This window comes from Chinchilla lanigera, unplaced genomic scaffold (assembly GCF_000276665.1).
Source record: "Chinchilla lanigera isolate Chin_1 unplaced genomic scaffold, ChiLan1.0 scaffold00011, whole genome shotgun sequence".
In the NCBI taxonomy this organism is placed as follows: Eukaryota; Metazoa; Chordata; class Mammalia; order Rodentia; family Chinchillidae; genus Chinchilla; species Chinchilla lanigera.
Genome location: NW_004955412.1, coordinates 6,009,112 through 6,016,136, shown reverse-complemented (window position 1 = coordinate 6,016,136; position 7,025 = coordinate 6,009,112).

Below are 7,025 nucleotides of genomic sequence, written 5' to 3'. Positions count from 1 at the left end.
ATACTGACCCCTTTACACCAATGACATGGCACTTTTAACATACACTTTGTAGATAAAGCACAGATTTAGTAAAGTTCACTATTGAAAAAATAGTGCAGGCAGTCTCATCACAGCAATGTCCTTCTGTAATCTAGCTGTGAAATGGATATTCATAATTCTTCAGTTTATACCTGAAGTTTGCCCCGGCATCTCTGTGTTTGCACAGCGCTCAGTATGATTACCTACCTTCATGACAGTCATTCATTAAAACTACAGGGGTCAGTCAAGCAACACAGCCCCAAACTAAATGATGAAACATGTGAGCTAGTCCCTTGCTTTTACATTAATTGTTCAATTCTCTCAAGACTATCAGAAGTTGATTCTTTTTTGTTTTGGTTTTGATTGTGCTTTGTGTTTTTTACAAAAGGTTCTGGCTACCAGGCTGGTCTCAAACTAGAAATCCCCCTAGCTGAGCCTGCTGAGTGCAGAAGGCAGTTCTTAGCAAATGACTTAAGCTTTCTGTTTTTCCCCCTGTTTTTTACCCAGCAGAAGCATTTCTCAAGTGTCCACCGGTCCCAGAAGGGGAGTTTTGCAGAGGTGGCCACTGCTGTCGAGCAGACTGACCCCTCAAGCCTCTGCAGCAAGGGGACCTGGGAGGGGACACAAGCAAAGCACAGCTTTCCCCTGAGTTGTGCGTTAACCACTGCAGCTGGCAGTGTAAGAATGTGGCTCTCAGAGCTCTGAGTCATGGTGTGGAAATGAGAACTTGCTCATCCTTTCTCCGAGTTTAGACTGCCAAGGGAGGCTGTGCTGGGCATACAACTGTTCACTTACCAGATGTAAACTTTCTAACACAGGGTTCATTTTGGGCTTGGTATGGTTTGACTTTAGTGTGTGCCAACTCACCTTTCACTTTTAGGAAAACCAAGTTGGTTTCCGGGTCCACCCGTGCTGATCTCAGCTAGGGCACTCTAGGTTGCTTGATTTGCTTGGGAATCTGGATTTGAGGAGCAATCTCCTGCCCCTGGGTTGCTAGGCTGACCCTGGCTGTGGCTCCGTTAGTTCTTTTCGGAGCGCCTGGAACCACTCTGCCACTAGAGTTACGATCTGGGGGCTGTTCTGCCCAGCTGCACAGCTGCTTCGCATTGATCCCGTGTTAGAGGGAGTTCAGTTCATGCCGTGCCTTTCAAGGCGGTTCCACTCAGCCAAGCTTTTTTGGGAAGAAGCTTTTGTTGTTTGTTTTGAATTCAAGATGAGCCACAGTCATCACCTCCGACCCACCCAACCCTGCTTGGGAGAACAGGAGAAGGGAGGGCTGCTCTCCTGAGGCTCCAGCAACCCAGCGCTCACCCTGGCCTCTGCCCAGATCCTCGGGATAAATACAGTTTACTTATTCGATCACACACTGGTGATTGAACACATATATTCATGCATTCAACAAATGCATACATCACATAACTATATGTTTAAAATAATCAAAAATGGTAATCCCATAAAAGTAAAATAAATACATGTAAATGTTACATAAATATTATAACTTTATAACATTTACAAATACATTTTAAATACATGGTATATTTAAGTGAAAACAATAAACAAATCAAATCATATCCACTGGTATTTTCAGGGTCAGTGCACCAGCTATTGTGTGTTTTGCTATAACATCCAGTGCTGGCTGTGCCTGGACACACTTGGGCTTGAACACTAATTAAAAACCTAATCTTCAAAGTCTGACAGAGATAGAAGAGCAAGAAAACACCTCCCTGGATTCTCCAGCAAGAGGACCACTGCGTGCTCTTCACCCCAGGGGTGGTGGTGGAATGAAGGATCGGAATGTGGGTGGAAAAGTTAGTAAGTAACAATGCCTTGGTTACAGGGTGCAGAAACTTTGAACTGGTCTATATATGAAGGAGACTTGATTTGCATTATTTCAAAGCGAAGACTAAGCCACATTTAAGTTTCAATGTGGTCAGCACTCTGGTCCCTTAGCTCTGCTATTGTCTTGATTCTGTTCTCAGGTGAATTTTACCTTCTGGCTGGCTTCCCCCTTGGCTGCCTAACAGCTGTAGTCGTTCAGGCAGCAAGCATGTGTAAAATGTCACCTCCGCCACGAGGAGGCAGGCCTGAGCCCACCCCTGATCAGGTAACCATTCCTATCAATTGCTGTGGCAAGGAGGATTTCGCCTTGACATGTTGCTATAAGAATGAGGGAGAGGGGCTGGGGATTTAGCTCAGCGGCAAAAGCGCCTGCCTGGCATGCGCAAGGTCGTGAGTTCAGTTCCTGGTAAGGGAGAAAAATAAAAAAAAAAAAAAAAACAACAAAAAAAGAATGAGGGAGAATGTATGGAAGTGGTAATTTCTTTCTTTTTTAAATTTTAGTTGAGTAGCACCTGTGTGTAGTATCTAATATTAACATTCCTTGTGTGGAGCTGGCCCACGTACCTAACACATCTTTCTTTTTCTCATCCCCTTTCCCTCCCCGCATAGCCCTCCACCCATCCCTTGATCCCCTTCCATTTTTTTGGTGCATGTGTGTAGTACATGCTTACGTGTCTCGTGTGGAGTTGGTACATGTACGTAACACGTGCCAACTTCTGTTGATCCATCACAAAGAGAAATGTGCGACACATATTAAGAATTTAATACTTTATTTTATTGACATTTTATGTTCCTGTTACTACTCATTGTCTAATATAATAAGAACCTCCTAATAAAACAGCGAGATCAGCAAGATGTCTGGAAGGTCCTACAAAAAGGCCAGGAAAGCAAAACACATCTGCTTTCAGTGTAAGTGATACATGTGCATGGAATGTGCTGTTGTCCTGCGTGAAGATGGCCTGAGGTGTGATAATTGAAGTGAACATTATTTTTGTGGTCGAGTTCTATTGACATTTTCACTGCAGTTCATATAGGATTTTATTTCTGATACTATGTTTTACACTTTGTACACCAAAAAAGCCAATGTTGAAAATTTTGATGCTTTTTGTGAACACTCAATAAATATAAAAACTTCAATACTTTTTGTTATTTTTCCCTGTTAGGTACTCATCATTTAATATAATAAAATTCACACAATTAAAATTAATAATTCATCAATAGAAATAAGTTGAAGAATAAACATGGGTATTATACGCCCACAATAATGTGCCTTTATGACATAATTGACATTATGCCCCACACTGCCCTTCCCTCAAAGGCCAGGATTCTTTTATCTGCATATAACATATTATCCTGCTAATTCCTCTGCAGTATCTCAAATTGTAATGGAAAATGGGGTATCTTCTATTTGCTAGTATTCTTGTCTGTAAATTTTCCCAAACAATCTTATTCCAGGAGGCCTGATATGTGATGTGGTGTGTGTGTGTGTGTGTGTGTGTGTGTGTGTGTGTGTGCGCGCGCGCGCACGCTGGTAAACCATAAACCATTTGACGCAAGCCAAAGTTCAGGCGCCAAAATTAGGTTTGTAGCCCTATCAACACAAGGCCAGCCTTAATGGCACGACGCTGAGTCTCAGAAAGACATGAGATAGTTGGCACTGTTCCTCTGCCCTGGGCATGTTTGGCCCTGGAAATGTGGTGTACTCTTGCTTTTGTAGGAAATGATCAGTGCATGAGGCTGTGAGGAGGGGAAGGAAAGCAAAAGCTGAGAATCAGATGGGTTCTTGGCAATGAACCAGTAGAACGATGGATCTGACACAGATGGGAAAATAAAAGATGAAGAATAGAATTGCACTAGTTAGTTTCAGATGAGTTATGATTTCAGAAGTACTTAGTAAGTTTATCATTGTGGCAGATTAACTAATGATCAACTTGTAACACCCAGCCGAACTGAATCAGCATGGTTCTGGGTATGGAAGGCCCCCTGAGGATTGCTGCCAACAGCATAAAAGCAGAACTGGAGGGGAAGGTGGTGCTGTTGATTCTCCTGGAGAAGCTTGTTGTGATGGTTTTCCTGATATAAACTCAGCTGTTTTTATCATTGGAGGAACTCGGGTCCTCTCTATCGCGGAGGATGGCTGCAGTTCTTTTCAGGGGAGCTTTGATCCTTACCTTGACCATTGTTTCCTGACTCCAGAGCAGATCCCTCAGCCTGCGGGAACAGATACTTTGTCCCGCTGGTGCAGACTTTCTAGCTTCCACCGCTGGGCTCTGGGCCTTTTCCGTGCAGATCCTTGATACAGGCTTGCATGAGACATTGCTCTGGGCTCTAGGCCTCCAGAGGGTCTCATAGAGGACATTACCATATGCTGCAGGCTTTCAGCTAGACTCGTTTAGGACATTGCTATGGGATCCAGGCCCTTAGCTGGGTTCTTTAGTGTGTGGACAGATCTCCTTCGCTCTTTTGCATTTGGGTGAATATTGTAAAATAACCCTATAAATTATGTGTCCTGTATTAAATCTTTTCACCTGTGAACACTGACTACAGCAATCATCAAAAATCAAACAAAGTGGAGATGAGTTGTGATTCTGTTATGAAGAGACACAACGGGAAGAGAATGCTGAATCTATATAACTCTGGCAGAAATGACCATGAAAGCAATTTTATATAAAATTGACGAAATTGTTAGGGTTTAATTATGAGACAATGTCCAACTTGCGAACTTTGAATTTAGGTACAATTGTCCTGGAAGCAGCACTAATGTCATCTGCCTCAATTTAAAATCAGGTACTATCCACTGAGGATTGGATAAGAAAATTATGGTACTTTTATATAATGGAATATTACTCAGCTGTAAAGAAAGATAAACTCGAGGCCTTTATATTTAAATGGTCACAACTAGAGACCATACTCATAAGTGAAATAAATCAAACATACATGTGCAAGCACCGCATTGTGTCACTAGTGTAAAACTTGAAAGAGTTAATTTAAACTCAGAGGTATGATAGACACTGTGAAATGATAGGAAACCACTGAAGAGTAAAGGGCTTCTGGGATGTGGGAAAAGAGAAGGGAACGAAGGAGAAATTTTGTATGTATGTATATACAGGATAGATAACATGGTTGTTCTTCTGTCTTCTATTTCTATGCTGAAAGAAACTGTCAATGAGTCTTTGGTTGACCAGTATTGCATGTCTATATCTGTTTTCATGAGAAGCCACTTTGAAGATATCAATATGTAATACAACCACCTTTGTTAATTCCCTACCACTTTGTTTGTAACTCTGTATTGTCTGTATTGTGCTTGTGATATGTTGTAAAATGTTGTATGTCTGTTAACGTTTCCCTCCTTTTATCTTTAAAATAAAATCAGGTACTAATCTGCATGTAGAAATTTAATGGATATAATGGACCTGAAATAGCTTGTCTATCATTAGACAATCAAATGAACCACTTCTAGGAGCAGGATATTTATGGCGAGAGAGAAAGACATAGAGGAGAATAACAATAAAGACAACACTGAGACTTTACAGTCTACTGTTATGAATACTGTACATTTTCTCTGTTTTTAAGATGTCTAAAGAGTATACAAAAATTAGACAAGATATTCAATTCTTTGATTTAGTACATTAATAGGAGCTATTTAAGTGTTTATAAATATTGTTAGAGTTTAAGTCAGCACAGTAGATTTAAATTATTTAAAAGAATTATCTACATTAAACTCATGAATTGAGATATTAATAAAAATGTTTTTTATGAATGCATATAATATTAACAAATTAAGGATAATTCATATTTTAACAGTACGTACAATTAAATATGGATAAAAGAGTCAGTGAAAGTGATTGTACTTATTTTCAACAAAAATATACAGCATTAGTAAACAGAGTAACCAGATTAGGAATCCAAACTTAAAATCTTATGAAAACTTAAATTTTAATTTTTTACTGAATATGAAATATAATACAAGTAGAACTCCATTTAAAAGTCACAATAAAAGAAAGAGTCCTTGGACCATAACAAATTCAATAGAAAGGCTCACATGTATCACTACCTATTTTAATGCACAAGGGAAACAAATGCTTTACATATATTAGTTCACTTAATTCTCACCCATGAAGTGGATATTATGAAAGCCATTTTGCTCCTACTCAGAGAGGTTGCTCAGCATCTCAAAGGTCACACAGATAGTAAGTGGCAGAGCCAGAGTTTTAATCCCTCTTCTGTGACATCATGCTTAGATTATTGTCCACAATTTTGCCTCTCTACCCTTAGACCTAGAAATGTGATAAATAATAAAATGACAGAGGAAGGAAAACACTGAGTCAGAAAAGCCATGGAGGACGTAATCGGCTCTTTGTAGCAGGGTGAGTCAAAAGGGGCAAGTTGAAATGATTTAGAAATAGTTACATAATACAGATATCCAAAATAAAGGCTTGATAGTTTCAGTAAGATTCATTGAATGTCACCTTAGCTGTTTCTCCACTTAGATAGGGAATTTTAAGCCAATAAAGTATTTTCATGTGCACCTAACTGCTTACTAGTAAGGGAAGTAGCCATGTTAATAGTTCAAAAATTGGATAAATCTATTAAATCACTGAAAAATCTGATATGCATGGAAAGGTCGGGGTAACTCACAGAAGCACATTGTGCAGGGCCTCCATGTTCCTGAAGCAAGTTCTTCATTTGAAGGTGACAACGTCATCCTTAAAGTTTTCTTTACGTGAACTCCTTCTGAATTCCTTTCCTCACAAAATCTTCATGTCCCTACTGGGCTCTGGCAGATGGCACGGCCTTTCTCAATGCCATCAGCACATCTTCATGTGCATCGGTGGCGTGACTCTCACGTCCCTGAGCACGAGCGACCTGGAACTTACAAGAAGAGTCATAGCCAAGAGACCACAGCTGACAGCAACCTAGCTCGACATTCTGCTCTTTTAAGAAAGGGCAAGAATTAGGGCTGGGGATTTAGCTCAGCGGCACAGCGCCTGCCTAGCAAGCACAAGGTCGTGAGTTCGATTCCCGGTACCGGAAAAAACCCCAAAAATAAATAAGTAAATAAAGAAAGGGCAAGAATTCTTCCTGTGCTTCTGAAGCTCAAAATTTGGGGATTGATACCTTTGATACAGAGCCAAACAAAGCGAAGACAATAAACAATTAGTGTAGCA